Genomic DNA, 15,151 nt, shown 5'->3' with positions numbered 1-15,151 from the left:
GCGCTGGTGCTGAACCAGCTTGTCCTGTCCATGCTCTGGCACCGGCTCAACACCCTGAGCCCGACCCCGGGACTCCTGGCCAGGCTCCAGAGGATAGCCCTGGAGTTCTTCTGGCCTGGACTGCACTGGGTCTCTGCGGGGGTTCTGAGTCTTCCCCTGGAGGAGGGGGGACAGGGCCTGGTCTGCCTTCGTAGCCAGGTCCATGTCTTCCGCCTCCAGGCCCTGCAGAGGCTCCTTTATGGTGAAGGTAGTCCGGCATGGAGCACGTTAGCGCACGCCTTCCTCCGCCGCCTCCGAGGGCTCCGATACGACCGGCAGCTCCTTTTTCTTCATCCGAGAGGTCTTCCGCGAGACCTCTCGGAGCTGCCGGTCTTCTACCAGGACCTTCTCCGGACCTGGAAGCTTTTCTCGGCGACCAGGTCCATTGTGGCCACCGAGGGCGCGGATCTCCTCGCGGAGCCCCTGCTGCACAATCCCGATCTTCGTGTGCAGGTGGCGGAGTCGCCCTCGGTGAGCCGGAGGTTGGTCCTGGCGGAAACCACCAGGGTCGGAGACCTCCTGGACTACACCAGAGGGGACTGGGTGGATCCCCGCGCGCTTGGTCGGCGCATGGGGCTCTCCACCCTCGCGACCCCTCTGCGTGTACTCCAGGAGGTGGGCGCTGCATTGTCACCTCCTGCTCTCAGCTTCCTGTGGCGGGCCCTGCGGGAGGGTGTTCCCCGCCCACCCCTCACCCCGGGCCCTCCGGACCTTTTTCTTGGGCCCCTGTTCCATGAGCCCCCCCGGCTCTCCCGCTCCCATAACCCGAGCCGGCTGCGCGCTTTGCAGCCGGTCCAGTTTCGAACCGCGCCTAGGGACTATCTGTACGCGCTCGTGCTTCACACGTTGCATCACCTCACCCTCGTGTCCCGCCCCGACACCAAGTGGAGGGACTATTTGTTACCTGTGGAGGGTGAGGAGCCCCGGTGGGCCAGCCTTTATTCCACCTTAGTTCCAAGGCCCGCCGGGGACATTGGTTGGCGGCTCCTTCATGGGGCCGTGAGCACGGGCGTGTACTTGGCGCGGTTCACCCCTATTCCTGAGGCCTGCCCATTTTGTGGCATTAGGGAGACCCTGGCGCACGCTTACCTTGAGTGCGCCAGGCTGCAGCCCCTTTTCCGGCTTCTCCAGAACCTCTTGTTGAGGTTCTGGCTACACTTTTCCCCGCACTTGTTTATTTATGCACACCCTGTCCATGGCCCCACTAAGTCGCGAGACCTCCTCGTCAACCTCTTCCTGGCCCTGGCCAAACTTACCATCTATAATACCAGGGAGAAGATGTTGGACGAGGGGGTGCTTTGCGACTGTGGGGCCTACTTTCACACCTCTTTGGTTTCACGTCTCCATGCGGAGTTTCACTGGGCAGCGTCCGCTGGCTCCCTTGCCACCTTCGAGGAGCAGTGGGCGCTGTCCGGGGTTCTCTGCTCGGTGTCCCCATTTGGTTCCCTGATTTTGAACCTTTGACCGTCACCTCGCTCCCTGTTTTTTTTATTGGTTGTCCCACGTAATCATTTGGTACTGGGTTCAGTGGTCCCTCCCGCTAGGCTGGGGGAGGGGCTTTTAGTAGTGGGCGGCTAAGCCCGCCCACTTCCCGGTTTGCCAATACGGCCTCACTACACGACCCCCCCCCCAAGGCTGGTTCCCGTGCAGCGGGGCCAGCCCATTCCACACCCCCCAACCGGGAAAGGAAATCCGCGTTTGCGTGCTCCTTACCAGCCCGATGGCGGACCGTGAAAGCAAACGGCTGGAGCGCCAGGTACCATCGTTGCAGCCGCATGTTGTGGTCCTTCATGCGGCCTAACCACTGAAGGCCGGAGTGGTCGGTGACTAGGGTGAAGGGGACTCCCAGGATGTAATAGCGGAGAGCTTCACAAGCCCACTTCATGGCTAGGGCCTCTTTCTCGACCACCGCATAGTTCTTTTCGCGTGGGAACAGTTTCTGGCTAATGTATAGGACGGGATGTTCCTCGCCCCCTACGTCTTGGGATAAGACCGCCCCGAGTCCCACTTCCGAGGCGTCTGTCTGCAAGACAAATGGCAGGTTAAAATCGGGGCTATACAAGACCGGCTCGCTGCAGAGGCACTTCTTAAGAGTCCGAAAGGCCCTGTCGCACTCGGTAGTCCAGATCACCTGCCGTGGGCTGTCCTTTGTTAGGAGCCCCGTTAAGGGGGCTGCGATTGCCGCGAACTGGGGGATGAACCGCCGATAATATCCGGCCAAGCCTAGGAATTGCCGCACCTGGCGCTTTGTGGTTGGCGGGGGGCAGTTTGCAATTGCCTGGACCTTCCCGATCAGGGGTTTTACCTGCCCATGCCCGATAGCATACCCCAGGTACTTAGTCTCTTGCCAGCCGATGCGGCATTTTTTTGGATTGGCGGTTAAGCCGGCCTCCCGCAGGGATCTCAGGACGGCTGCGACTCTCTCCAGGTGGGTCTCCCATTGCGGACTATAGATGACAACGTCGTCTAAATACGCGGCCGCGTATTCTTGATGGGGCTGGAGGAGGCGGTCCATCAGGCGCTGAAAGGTGGCCGGGGCCCCGTGGAGGCCGAAGGGCATCCTGGTGAACTGATAGAGACCTGTGGGGGTGGCAAAGGCAGTCTTCTCACGGGAGGCGGGCTCTAGGGGGATCTGCCAGTAGCCCTTACTCAGGTCCAGGGTGGTGATGTAGCGGGCCCCTCCCAGGCGGGCCAACAGCTCATCTATCCGAGGCATGGGATAGGCATCAAATTTGGAGATGGCGTTGACGCGGCGGAAGTCAATGCAGAACCGCTGTGACCCGTCGGGTTTAGGCACCAACACCACGGGGCTACGCCACTCGCTCTGGGATGGCTCTATCACCCCTAGATCCAACATCGCCCGCACCTCCTTCTCCACGACCTGTCTCCTATGGTAGGGCAGGGGCCGGGTCGTCCCCCGTATCACCACCCCGGGTTCTGTTTGGATCCGATGGTGTACGAGGGAGGTGTGTCCCGGCTGGTCCGTGAAAGTGTGGGAGAAGGCTTGGAGGAGGCACCGAGTCTGGCGGAGCTGTTCCTCGGTTAAGTTCTCCCCGAGCTGGGGTTCCTCGGTGTCCCCGGAAAGGGGAACCTGGGGTCCCAGTTCCGGTTCGGGCGGGTAGGGGTTGATCAACAGCCCTTCTCGCTCTTTCCAGGGCTTCAGGAGGTTGACGTGGTAGCGTTGGTTCTTCTTCCTCCGGTCCGGCTGATTTATTTCATACGTGACCGGGCCCACTTTCCTGACTACCTCATAGGGCCCCTGCCACCGGGCCAGGATCTTCGACTCACTGGACGGGAGGAGGAGTAATACCCGGTCACCCGGTTGGAAGTCCCGAGTCTGTGCCCCTCGATTATACGTCTGGGCTTGTGTGTCCTGGGCGGCTTTTAAATTTTCCCGTGCCAGATCCCCCGCCTGCCTTAGACGCTCCTGTAGTTGCAGCACATACTGCAGGAGACCCTGGGCCGGGGAAGGAGCCTGTTCCCAGGTCTCCCTCATGAGATCCAGCAGGCCCCGGGGTCGTCGCCCATATAACAATTCAAAAGGGGAGAACTTAGTCGATGCCTGGGGAACCTCTCGTATTGCCAGAAGCAAGGGTGGAAGGAGCTGGTCCCACTGGCGAAGGTCTTCCGGGGGAAACCGACGCAGCATCCCTTTCAGCGTCCGGTTGAACCTTTCCACTAGTCCATCGGTCTGGGGGTGATAGATGGAGGTGCGGAGTTGCTTGACCCCTAGGATTTCACAGACTTGCTTGAGCAGCCGGGATGTAAAATTGGTCCCTTGATCCGTGAGTAGCTCCCGGGGCAGTCCGACGCGGGCGAAGATCTTGACCAGTTCCATAGCAATGGTGCGGGCCGAGATGTTCCGGAGAGGAACGGCTTCAGGGAACCTGGTGGCATAGTCCATCATTACTAAGATGTATTGGAACCCTGCGCTGCTCTTCGGGAGGGGCCCCACCAGGTCCACGGCCACGCGTTCGAAGGGGGTTTCCATAAGAGGCATCGGCACCAAGGGTGCCTTAGGGGTCTGGGCAGGGGCGGCCAACTGGCACTCTGGACATGACTTGCAATAGTCCTTTACGTCTTGATATACCCCGGGCCAGAAGAAACGCCCCAAAATCCTGGCCAGCGTTTTGTCATGCCCGAGGTGCCCCGCCGCCGGGACGTCGTGGGCCAGTTTCATGACCGCCCGGCGGTGACACCGCGGCACGAGAAGCTGTGTCCGGATGTCCCCCGTACGGGGGTCCTTCTCCATGCGGTACAGGCGTTCTTGTCGTAACTCAAAATGCGGCCACTGCGCCGCACGCTGGGGGTCAAGAATAGTCCCGTCTACGGAGGCCAGCTGTTCGTAGGCCCGTCTGAGGGTGGGGTCGGCCCGTTGGTCCCGGCAGAAATCTGTGGGCGCCGAGGAGTCCCCCCCCCGAGGAGGGTCTTCTCGCCCCCCCGGGGGATTGGCGGGGATGGGGTTGTCTATCTCGTCGTCCTCAGTCCCCGGGGACTCCCCTCCCAACGCTGGCGTGGCCTGCGGGTTACCCTCGAGCCGGTGGCGTAAAACGGCGTTAAAGGTGGGCCAGTCCCGCCCCAGGATCACCGGGTATGCCAACCGGGGCGCCAGCCCCACCGTCATCTGCCGGGTGACCCCATCGATGGTTAGTTGGGCCCGCGTGCTGGGGTAGCGTCGCACATCCCCGTGTATACACTGCAGGGGAATCTTCGCCAGGTGGTCGTCCGCTGGTGGGCCGAGGGCCTGGCAGACCAGCGTTTGGCCACAGCCTGAGTCGAGGAGGGCCATCGCTTGGCGGCCGTCAACAGCCACGGGCACGGTGATCTTGGTCCCCTGTGGACGTCGGGCACGGCCTTCTCCTGAATAGACTTGGCCAAATGCACACCCCCGTTCCGGGCACTCCCGCTGCAAATGGCCATACCTTCCGCAGGAGAAGCAGGGTCCCACCGTGGCTCGCTCTAGCTGCGGCCGAGCCCCGGGGTCATCCACGGGGGGGGTCCGACGGTATCCCCCGGCGGGGCCTGCCGGGGTCCGTGTGAGCCTCCCGGAGGGTGCGGCCACCCGAGCCCGGCCCTCCATGCTACGGGCGGGAGCACTCGGGGCTGCCCGGGAGGGCGGCCCCCTCTTTTCTGGGTTGGGGTGCTCCGTGCGAACCGGGACCGCCCGACCAGCGGCCCCCGCCGGGACCTCCGCCGCAAGGAAGTCTTCCATTAACGTGACGGCCGCAGAGACCGTCGTCGGCCGGTGGCAGAGGACCCAGGATCTTCCCCTTGGCGGGAGTACCTGCGTAAATTGCTCCAGAACCACCTGCTCCATCAGTTCCTCCGCTGTCCGGCGCTCAGGTTGTAGCCACTTTCGACAGGTCTCTCGTAGCTCCTGAGCCACCATCCGCGGGCGGGCCCCCGGGGAGTAGGCCAGGCCCCTGAACCGTCGTCGGTAGGTCTCGGGGCTTACGTCCAGGGCGTCCAGAATAGCGGCCTTCACTAGGTTGTAGTCCCTGGCCGCCTCTACCGACAGGCCTCGGTAGACCGTCTGGGCAGTCCCCGTTAGGTAGGGGGCCAGGATGGTGGCCCACTGCTCCGGGACCCAGCCGGCCACAATAGCCACCCTCTCAAAGGTCACGAGGAAAGCCTCGGGGTCATCCTCGGGTCCCATCTTCGTCAACCGTACTGGGGGGCTGGGTCGCGGGGCCCCTGGGGCGACCCCGGACAGGGGTTCCCCCGGGCGGACTAGGGCCGCGGCAAGCTGCTGGATACACTTCTGCTGGAAATCCTGCTGTTGGGTAACCAGGTCCGCGATCAGCTGCCGTTGTTGGGCCCCCAGCTGCTCTATGAGTTGCTGCTGCTGCTGCAGGTGGGCGGCCTGGTACTCCTGCTGGTATCGCACCGGGGCCGCCTGTTGTTGCTCCTGACTTTCGGTCATGCGGGTCAGGAGCTGGGGTAAATCCCCCTCCCTTGCGGGAGGTCTCTCCCCCATTGCCCCCTTCTCACCGGTGTCTAGGGCTCGTGCCCACATGCTAGGCAGGAGGCCCCACGTTGGGCGCCACGTGTAAACGTCCGGTGCGGGGGTCGGGCCCTCTCAGGGGCCGTCGGGGGCCAGGCCGCCTCACTACACGGCCTGGATCGGTCTCAGGGTTCCGCCCCTCTGGCAGGGACTAGGCCAAAGGTACACGGCCTCTGCAATGAGCTCCTGCTCTCCGTCAGGGTCCGGCAGTAACTCAGGCCCGGGCTCCGGTCCTCACTGCCGGAGCTGGGGATTACAAAGTCAGTCAAGCCCCCGCGCTAGCTCAGGGCGGGGCAATAAACAATAGTTCGGGCGCTCAGCTCCGTGGATCCGGAGCTGAGCCCTGACAAACTCAGGACGTCCCAGGCCCTTATTCAGGGGAGGGCAACCCCCAATAGTCCAGGGCGCTCAGAACCTTCCTTCAGGCTGAGCAGTAAAGTCAGGAGTTCAGGCCCGGCCCTCAATCAGGGCGGGGCAGCACACAATAGTCCAGGGGGCTCAGAACCTTCCTTCAGGCTGAGCAGTAAAGTCAGGGGTTCAGGCCCGGCCCTCAATCAGGGCGGGGCAACAAACAATAGTCCAGGGGGCTCAGGACCTTCCTTCAGGCTGAGCAGTAAAGTCAGGGGTTCAGGCCCGGCCCTCAATCAGGGCGGGGCAGCACACAATAGTCCAGGGGGCTCAGAACCTTCCTTCAGGCTGAGCCCAGGCAGGGTTAGTAGCCCCAGGCCCTCAGTCAGGGCGGGGCAACAAACAATAGTTCAGGGGTTCGGGTTCAGGTCTGGGTATCAGGAGCTGAGCACGGACAAACTCGGGACGCCCCAGACCCTCAGTCAGGGTGGGGCAACAAGCACTCGTTCAGGGCAGCAAGCAATAGCTCAGTGGTGGTGCCAGAGCGCTGGCTGGAGGGGGAGACTGCCACCCGTTAAGTGGGGTGGCAGGGGGGACACAGGCCCACCCACTCCACTGTGTCCCAGCCCGGGGCCCTAAGAGCGGCAGTCAGTCTGCCGCTGTGTTGGTGGGGTCCTGACCGCAACACACCAACATGGGTTCGCTCTCTGTTGTAGCTAGACTGGGGTCAGCTACCCCCGGGCTGATTTCCATTTCCTCCTCCATTTGTACCTGCTCCCCGCTGGGCTCGGCAACGGGGTCCCACACCATGGGTTCCTCACTTCGCAGAGGGTCGTCCGGGTCGGGTTGCTCCTCCGGTCTCCGGTCAGGGGGGCGCTCGGGCCCCTCCTCGGGGTACCGTGCTCGGGGCAAGGGTGGCCAGTCTACCTCGGGGTACCTTGCTTGGGGAAGGCTTGGCCAATCCGCGTCGGGGTACCTGGCTCTGGGGAGGTCCGGTCGGTCGGTGTCCGGGTATCTGGCTCTGGGGCAGCTCGGTCCGTCCGTGTCCGGGTACCTGGCTCTGGGAAGCCTTGGTCTCGCCGGAGCTCGCACCGGCACGTCTGGCCTCTCCGGCTGCTGGGCTCTAACTGAGGGCTGGGGCCTGGCTCTTATACTTCCTGTCCCGCCCCTTGACTTCCGGGGGGCGGGAACAGGTGGCGGTGGCTCCGCCCACTTGGGTGCCAATTCAGGCTCCTCTCCCTCAGGGGCCGTCGGGAGCCGGCTGGAGTTTTTTGTGCTCCCTTCTCCCTCCGTCCTCCCTGGCCCCTTTCTGCTGCTGCTGTTGCTGCTTTTGCTGCCGCTGCTGCTGCTGCGTGCGTGAGTGAGGAGTGCGGAGGGGGGGGCCTTGGCGGCCTGCCCCCCCCCTCGCCCTCGCCTTCGGAGGGAGAAGCATCGGCCCCCCAACGCCAACACCGATACCATCTGGGGGCCCACCCGCCTGCTTGCTTGCCTGCCTGGCCGGTTGCCCGGCCGGCTGACTGCCGCTCGCTGCTGCTGCTGTTCCTGTGTGGGAGCCGCTGCCTCCGTCGCGGAGTGCGAAGAGACTGCGTCCCTGGTTCGGGAGATTGTGGAGGGGGTTGTTTGAGGACTGTGTTTTGAGTGACTTTGCCATCTTTGCTCCTGGGGTGGTGGTGCCCCCAGTCGCGTTAGGAGTGTGGACGGTACTGAGCCTCTCGTTTGTAATTCCTCGGACTGGAAGCCGTCGCTTGCCAGGAAGCTCCGAGGTCGACTTGGGATCCTGCTGTCCCGTCCCCCGTAGCGGACTGTTGAAGGGGGTGCGGGGGGGGTGCGGTGCCCCCCCCTTCGTTCATCTACTCCCCCTCTACCACCACCCCCACCGCCGACAGCTGCCGACAACCCCTCCACCGCCCCGCGTGCCACCTGGACCTGCTTTTCGCCCCTCGGCAGGGCTGTTTGCTCCCCCCGCCATTTCCATCGTCCGGGACTGTTTACTTGCAGCAGTGAACGGCGGAGCCTGCGCTTCGCGAACGCTGTGGGTGCACCTTTTCCTTCGCCCTGGACTTCTCCTGCCTCCCAACTACGTTTCGCTGGTGGGGTCCCCTCCCTGTAGCCCCCTTTGTATTAGTTGGCCCTACCCTACCCCCCTCCTTTTGAGCCCCTTCGGTTTATTTTGTTTGGTGCCCATTCCCCCCCCCCTCGGTTCCTAGCCTGCTGGCTGTGTTCCCGGCCCTGTCCTTGGGCTGCGGCTGGCTGGAGTTTTTCCTCCTACCCCTCCTTGTCCTTGGGCTGCAGCTGGCTGGACATTCCATTCTGTTTCCGAGCCGCTGCTCCGGTGCACCCCCCCCCCCTTCGCCCCCCCCGCGCGCGCTTGTGCCCCCGTTTTGTTGCCCCCTCCCCTTTTGCACTGTTCACCCCCCCCCCTTTGTGTTGTCTTTTGCCTAGAGGGGAGGAGCGGCTGCAGGTTGTGATGGCGGGGGACTCTGCCCCTGCCCCTGCCCCTGCCCCTGCCCCGTCGTTCCCGCCCACCCCAGTGGCCGGCCCCTCGGCTGGCCCTGTCCCGGATACCGCCGCTGCCACGGCTGCCCCCTCCACCGGCAGAAAGGGCCAAGGGAGGAAGAAGGGCAAGGGCCCCGCCCGTGGAGCCAGACCTCCTGCGGGCAGGGCTACGGTCCCCGCTGCGGCCCCAACACCGGCCGCGGCCCCTCCCTCTCCTGCCGTCCCTTCCACCAGCTCTGGTGGCGCTCCACCTCCGGCCCCCAGAGCATACGCCCAGGTGGCCGCCGCCTCTTTGCGTGCCGCCCCGTCGTCCGCCCCGACCGCCGCCTTTGGGCCTGTCCCTGGTGACCACGGCCCCTTCCCCTCGCTGACTAGGAGGCATGGCGTCCGTTGCCATTTGGTGCCTGCCTCGCCCCACATTGAGACCTATGTGCGGGCCTTGGCGAGGGTGGTGGGGCCTACGGCCATCGTGGCGGCCTCCAAGATGTACGGGAAGGCCGTGTTCTTCCTGGCGTCGGTGGCCGCTGCGCAGGAGGCGGTGGAACGAGGCCTGGCGGTGGGAGGCGTGTTTGTGCCCTTGGAACCCCTGGAGGACCTGGGCGTACGGGTGCTCTTGACCTCCGTCCCGCCCTACCTCCCCAACGCCGCCCTGTTGCCGGCCCTCTCCACCCTGGGGAAGCCCATTTCCATTCTGAGCTCTCTCTCATTGGGCTGTAAGGACCCTGCCCTCCGGCACATCCTGTCTTTCCGCCGGCAGGTCCAGCTTCAGCTGCCACCGGCGGCGGGTGCCGGAGTGGCGCTCGAGGGGTCCTTCCTGGTGCCCTACCGGGGGGTCCATTATCGGGTCCACTATTCGACGGGGGAGGCCCGGTGCTTCCTCTGCCGGGCGCCGGGGCATGTCCGGAGGGACTGTCCCCTGGCCCGGCCTGGAGGGGCGTCCGAGACCCCCGGGGCCCGGGAGGGTGCCGGCCCTGTCATCGCCGGCAACCCTGGCGGTTCGGACACTGCTGCTGCCGCCGCCCCTCCTCCTTCTGCCGCGGTTCCCGCTCTGGCCGCGGAGACGGCCGGGCGGGCGGGCCTTGCCGTCGCCGACCCTGGATCGGCGGGGCATGTGGAGGAGAGGGCGGGGCGGCTTCCGCCGGCCGCGGGGAAGGGCCCGCCCCAGGGGGAGGTTTCCCTCGCCCCTGCTGTCCCTCCGACCCTGCCGCCCCGAGCCCCGGAGCCATCGCCCTCTGGCCCTGCCCCTGCTGACCGGCCCTCCACCTCCTCTTCCACCTCGGGGGGCTGGGTGACCGTCCGGGGGAAGCGCGGTGCCCGCAGGTCGCGGGCTCTCTCCCTCCCCTCTGATGAGGAGGGAGAGCAGGCCCCCCGAAAGATGCCGCGGGGGGCCGACGTTGTTAGTTCTGTTTCCGCGCCCCCGGACGGTGCCCAGCAGGAGGTGCCGGCCATGGAGACCGTGGATGCCGTGGCAGTGACTGGGGAAACTTCTGTCCCCTTTGTTGAGCCCACACCTGAGGAGGCTTCCGTAGCGGTTCTCCCGGCCCTTGCTCCATCCGTGCCCCCCGCCGCCGCCGCCGATGCCGGGGCGGCCTTTGTCTCCGTGACTGGCGGGGAGGTCGCCGGGGCCGAGGGGACCGCTTTCGCCTCCATTTTCGATGAGATCGAGGCCCTGGGTCTGACCCCGGTTACCCAAGGGGAGGACGACCCTCTGCCAGCGGGCCCCGATCCGGGTGCTGGCTTAGTCCCGCCCCCTTCTCCTGCTCCCGGTTCCTCGCCCCACTCTGCCGCTCCCGACTTAGTCCTGGGAGAACCCTTAGCCCTACCCGCCAGCCCGGCCGCGACTACCATCTCGTGCACGGCCGCCGAGCCCCTCGGGGCGACGGCTGTTGCTGAGCGGCCGGTTCCTATCCCCGATCCTGCCCCTTCCATCGTTCCTGCCCCTGAGGCTTCCCCTGCCCCTGCTGCCTCCGTCCCCTCGGATGCTGACCTTGGCCGAGGGGAGCCGCAGTCTAGCGGCTTGGCAGCGGGAGATGGGGAGCCCGTTCCCGTTCCCGTCCCTGATCCTGTCCCCTCTCCTGCCCAAGTCCCTGTTCCCGTCTCGAGCCCCGCCCCTACTCCCGCCCTTGCCCCAGATCCTGTCCCCGAGGTGTCTCCTTTTGCCACCTCTGGTGTTACTGCCGCCCCCGGGGTTGTCGCATCTCCATTGCCTGCAGACAACCCTCAGGGGGCGGTTTTCGTGTCTCCCCTTCCTGCCACTGTTGGGGCTGCGTTGTTCCCTCAGCCGCTCTCTCCTTTGCCAGGGATGGGGACGGGCTGCCCAGCGCAGCAGCGCCGGAGCTCGGCCCCTTGTTTGTCCGTCACCGTGGGCCGCGAGGACCCTTCAGGGGCCCCGCCGGAGGATGGCGGCGGCTTGGCCGCTGCCTCCCCCTCCGCGCTGCGGGATGAGCTGCGCCTCTTTCTATCGGATTCCCGTGGTTCCCAGGGTAAGGTGCAGCTCGCCCTTCAGCGCTGGGGGGACTTCCATCTCGTCCTCCGGGCCGTGAAGGCGCTTTTGGGGGAGGGGCGGGGGTCCGGTCGGCAGGACATCGCGGCCTATCGGCGGGCCCGCAGATTCCGCGACTCCCTTTTGACCTTCGGAGTCGAAACCGGGATCTTGCGGGGCCCGCTGGGGGCCGATGATCCCTCCGCCCGTGAGGATCTGCCCCAGCCCTCCGTATGACAGCTACCACCTTTGCGTCGTTGAACGCCCGGGGCTGTAGGGTGGGTTTCCGCAGGAGCCAGGTGCTCTCCTTCCTTCGGGAGGGGGGGTACTCTGTGATTTTCCTGCAGGAGACCCACACGGCTCCGGCCGTCGAGGCTAGCTGGCGGCTGGAGTGGGGAGACGGGGTTTATTTTAGCCACCTCAGCGCCCATTCAGCTGGAGTGGCCACCCTGTTCTCCCCGGGGCTGCGGCCTGAGGTGCTGGGGGTCGCCGAGGTCGTGCCAGGCCGCCTGCTGCACGTCCGGGCCCGTGTGGAGGGGCTGGTTCTGAACTTGGTCAACGTCTATGCCCCGACCACGGGCTCGGAACGCGTGCCTTTCTATCAGCGGGCGGCGGCCTTCCTCGGCACTCTGGATTCTCGCGAGTGCCTGGTCCTGGGCGGGGACTTTAACACCACCCTCGAGGACCGGGACCGCTCCGGGCCTGAGTCTTCCCAGGCAGCCGCGGGCGTCCTCAGGGAGATCGTAGACCATCACTCCCTGGTGGACGTCTGGCGCGACCACCACCCGGACGACGACACCACCTTCACCTATGTCCGGGTGGAGGACGACCGGTCGCGCCACTCCCGGTTGGACCGCATTTATCTGTCCCGTTTTCATCTGGCGCGGGCCCATGCCTCCAGCGTCCGGCCGGCCCCGTTCTCAGATCACCACCTGGTGACCGTGACGGCCTCTCTCAGTTCCGAGAGGCCGGGGCCGGCCTATTGGCATTTTAATAATAGTTTGCTGGAGGACGTGGGCTTCGTGGCATCCTTCCGGGAGTTCTGGCTGGCCTGGCGGGGGCAGCGACGCGCCTTTCCCTCGGCGCGGCGGTGGTGGGATGTGGGGAAGGTCCGCGCGCGGCTCTTCTGCCGGAACTACACCCGGGGCGCCAGCCGGCGGCGGGATGCGTTGTTAGGGCAGTTGGAGCGGGAGGTTTTGGAGCTGGAGAGGCGTCTGGCCTCCGGCCCCGAGGATCCACCCCTCCGCGCGGCGTACCGGGAGAAGCGGGAGGAGCTCCGGGCCCTGGAAGACCACCGGGCCCGGGGCGCGTTTGTTCGATCCCGCATCCGTCTCCTTCGGGAGATGGATCGCGGCTCCCGCTTCTTCTACGCTCTGGAGAAACGGAGGGGGGCCAAACAGCATGTCACCTGCCTCCTGGCGGAGGACGGCGCCCCCCTCACGGATCCGGAGGAGATGCGTGGCAGGGCCAGGGCCTTCTACGCCGCTCTTTTCTCCCCAGATCCGACCGACGCCGAGGCCTGCAGGGTGCTCTGGACCGAGCTCCCGACGGTCAGCGCGGGCGGCCGAGACCGGCTGGAGCTGCCTCTTTCTCTGGCTGAGTTCTCGGCGGCCCTCCGGCTCATGCCCACTAACAAATCTCCAGGCATGGACGGGCTGACCGTGGAGTTTTACCGCGTGTTCTGGGACGTCCTCGGCCCAGACCTCGTCACCGTCTGGGCCGAGTCCTTGCAGAGCGGGGTCCTCCCTCTCTCGTGCAGGCGAGCAGTGCTCGCCCTGTTGCCGAAGAAGGGGGACCTCCGCGATTTACGAAACTGGCGTCCCATCTCGCTCCTCAGCACGGACTATAAGGTCGTAGCGAAGGCCATCTCGCTGCGGCTGGGGTCCGTGCTGGCGGACGTGGTCCACCTCGACCAGACCTGCGCCGTCCCGGGCCGGAGCATCTTTAACAACCTGTACTTGGTCCGGGACCTATTAGAGCTGGGACGTAGGGATGGTCTGTCGTTCGCCCTCCTGTCTCTGGACCAGGAGAAGGCGTTCGACAGGATGGACCACGGGTACCTCCTGGGCACTCTGCGGGCATTCGGCTTCGGGCCCCAGTTTGTGGGCTTTCTCCAGGTGCTGTACGCTGAGGCGGAGTGTCTGGTCAGGCTCAACTGGACCCTGACCGAGCCGGTCAGCTTTGGGCGGGGAGTACGGCAGGGGTGCCCCCTCTCGGGCCAGCTGTACGCTCTGGCGATCGAGCCCTTCCTCTGCCTCCTCCGCCGGAGGTTAGCAGGGTTGGTGCTCCGGGAGCCGGAGCTGCGGCTGGTCCTGTCGGCGTACGCCGACGACGTGCTCCTCGTGGTCCAGGACCCTGAGGATCTGGTGCGGGTGGAGGCCTGCCAGGCCGTTTATTCGACCGCCTCCTCCGCCCGGGTCAACTGGGCCAAGAGCTCTGGCCTGGTGGTCGGGGACGGTTGGCAGGCGGGCTCCCTCCCACCCGCGCTTCAAGCCATTCGGTGGAGCGCGGGCCCGCTGCTCTATCTGGGCGTTTATCTTTCCGCCACGCATCCCTCTCCGCCGGAGAACTGGCTAGATTTGGAGGCCAGGGTGCGTGAGCGGTTGCGGAGATGGACGGGACTGCTCCGGTGTCTCTCCCTGCGGGGGAGGGCGCTGGTGCTGAACCAGCTTGTCCTGTCCATGCTCTGGCACCGGCTCAACACCCTGAGCCCGACCCCGGGACTCCTGGCCAGGCTCCAGAGGATAGCCCTGGAGTTCTTCTGGCCTGGACTGCACTGGGTCTCTGCGGGGGTTCTGAGTCTTCCCCTGGAGGAGGGGGGACAGGGCCTGGTCTGCCTTCGTAGCCAGGTCCATGTCTTCCGCCTCCAGGCCCTGCAGAGGCTCCTTTATGGTGAAGGTAGTCCGGCATGGAGCACGTTAGCGCACGCCTTCCTCCGCCGCCTCCGAGGGCTCCGATACGACCGGCAGCTCCTTTTTCTTCATCCGAGAGGTCTTCCGCGAGACCTCTCGGAGCTGCCGGTCTTCTACCAGGACCTTCTCCGGACCTGGAAGCTTTTCTCGGCGACCAGGTCCATTGTGGCCACCGAGGGCGCGGATCTCCTCGCGGAGCCCCTGCTGCACAATCCCGATCTTCGTGTGCAGGTGGCGGAGTCGCCCTCGGTGAGCCGGAGGTTGGTCCTGGCGGAAACCACCAGGGTCGGAGACCTCCTGGACTACACCAGAGGGGACTGGGTGGATCCCCGCGCGCTTGGTCAGCGCATGGGGCTCTCCACCCTCGCGACCCCTCTGCGTGTACTCCAGGAGGTGGGCGCTGCATTGTCACCTCCTGCTCTCAGCTTCCTGTGGCGGGCCCTGCGGGAGGGTGTTCCCCGCCCACCCCTCACCCCGGGCCCTCCGGACCTTTTTCTCGGGCCCCTGTTCCATGAGCCCCCCCGGCTCTCCCGCTCCCATAACCCGAGCCGGCTGCGCGCTTTGCAGCCGGTCCAGTTTCGAACCGCGCCTAGGGACTATCTGTACGCGCTCGTGCTTCACACGTTGCATCACCTCACCCTCGTGTCCCGCCCCGACACCAAGTGGAGGGACTATCTGTTACCTGTGGAGGGTGAGGAGCCCCGGTGGGCCAGCCTTTATTCCACCTTAGTTCCAAGGCCCGCCGGGGACATTGGTTGGCGGCTCCTTCATGGGGCCGTGAGCACGGGCGTGTACTTGGCGCGGTTCACCCCTATTCCTGAGGCCTGCCCATTTTGTGGCATTAGGGAGACCCTGGCGCACGCTTACCTT

This window comes from Malaclemys terrapin, chromosome 1 (genome assembly GCF_027887155.1).
Source record: "Malaclemys terrapin pileata isolate rMalTer1 chromosome 1, rMalTer1.hap1, whole genome shotgun sequence".
NCBI lineage: Eukaryota > Metazoa > Chordata > Testudines > Emydidae > Malaclemys > Malaclemys terrapin.
This window is presented reverse-complemented; position numbering follows the sequence as displayed.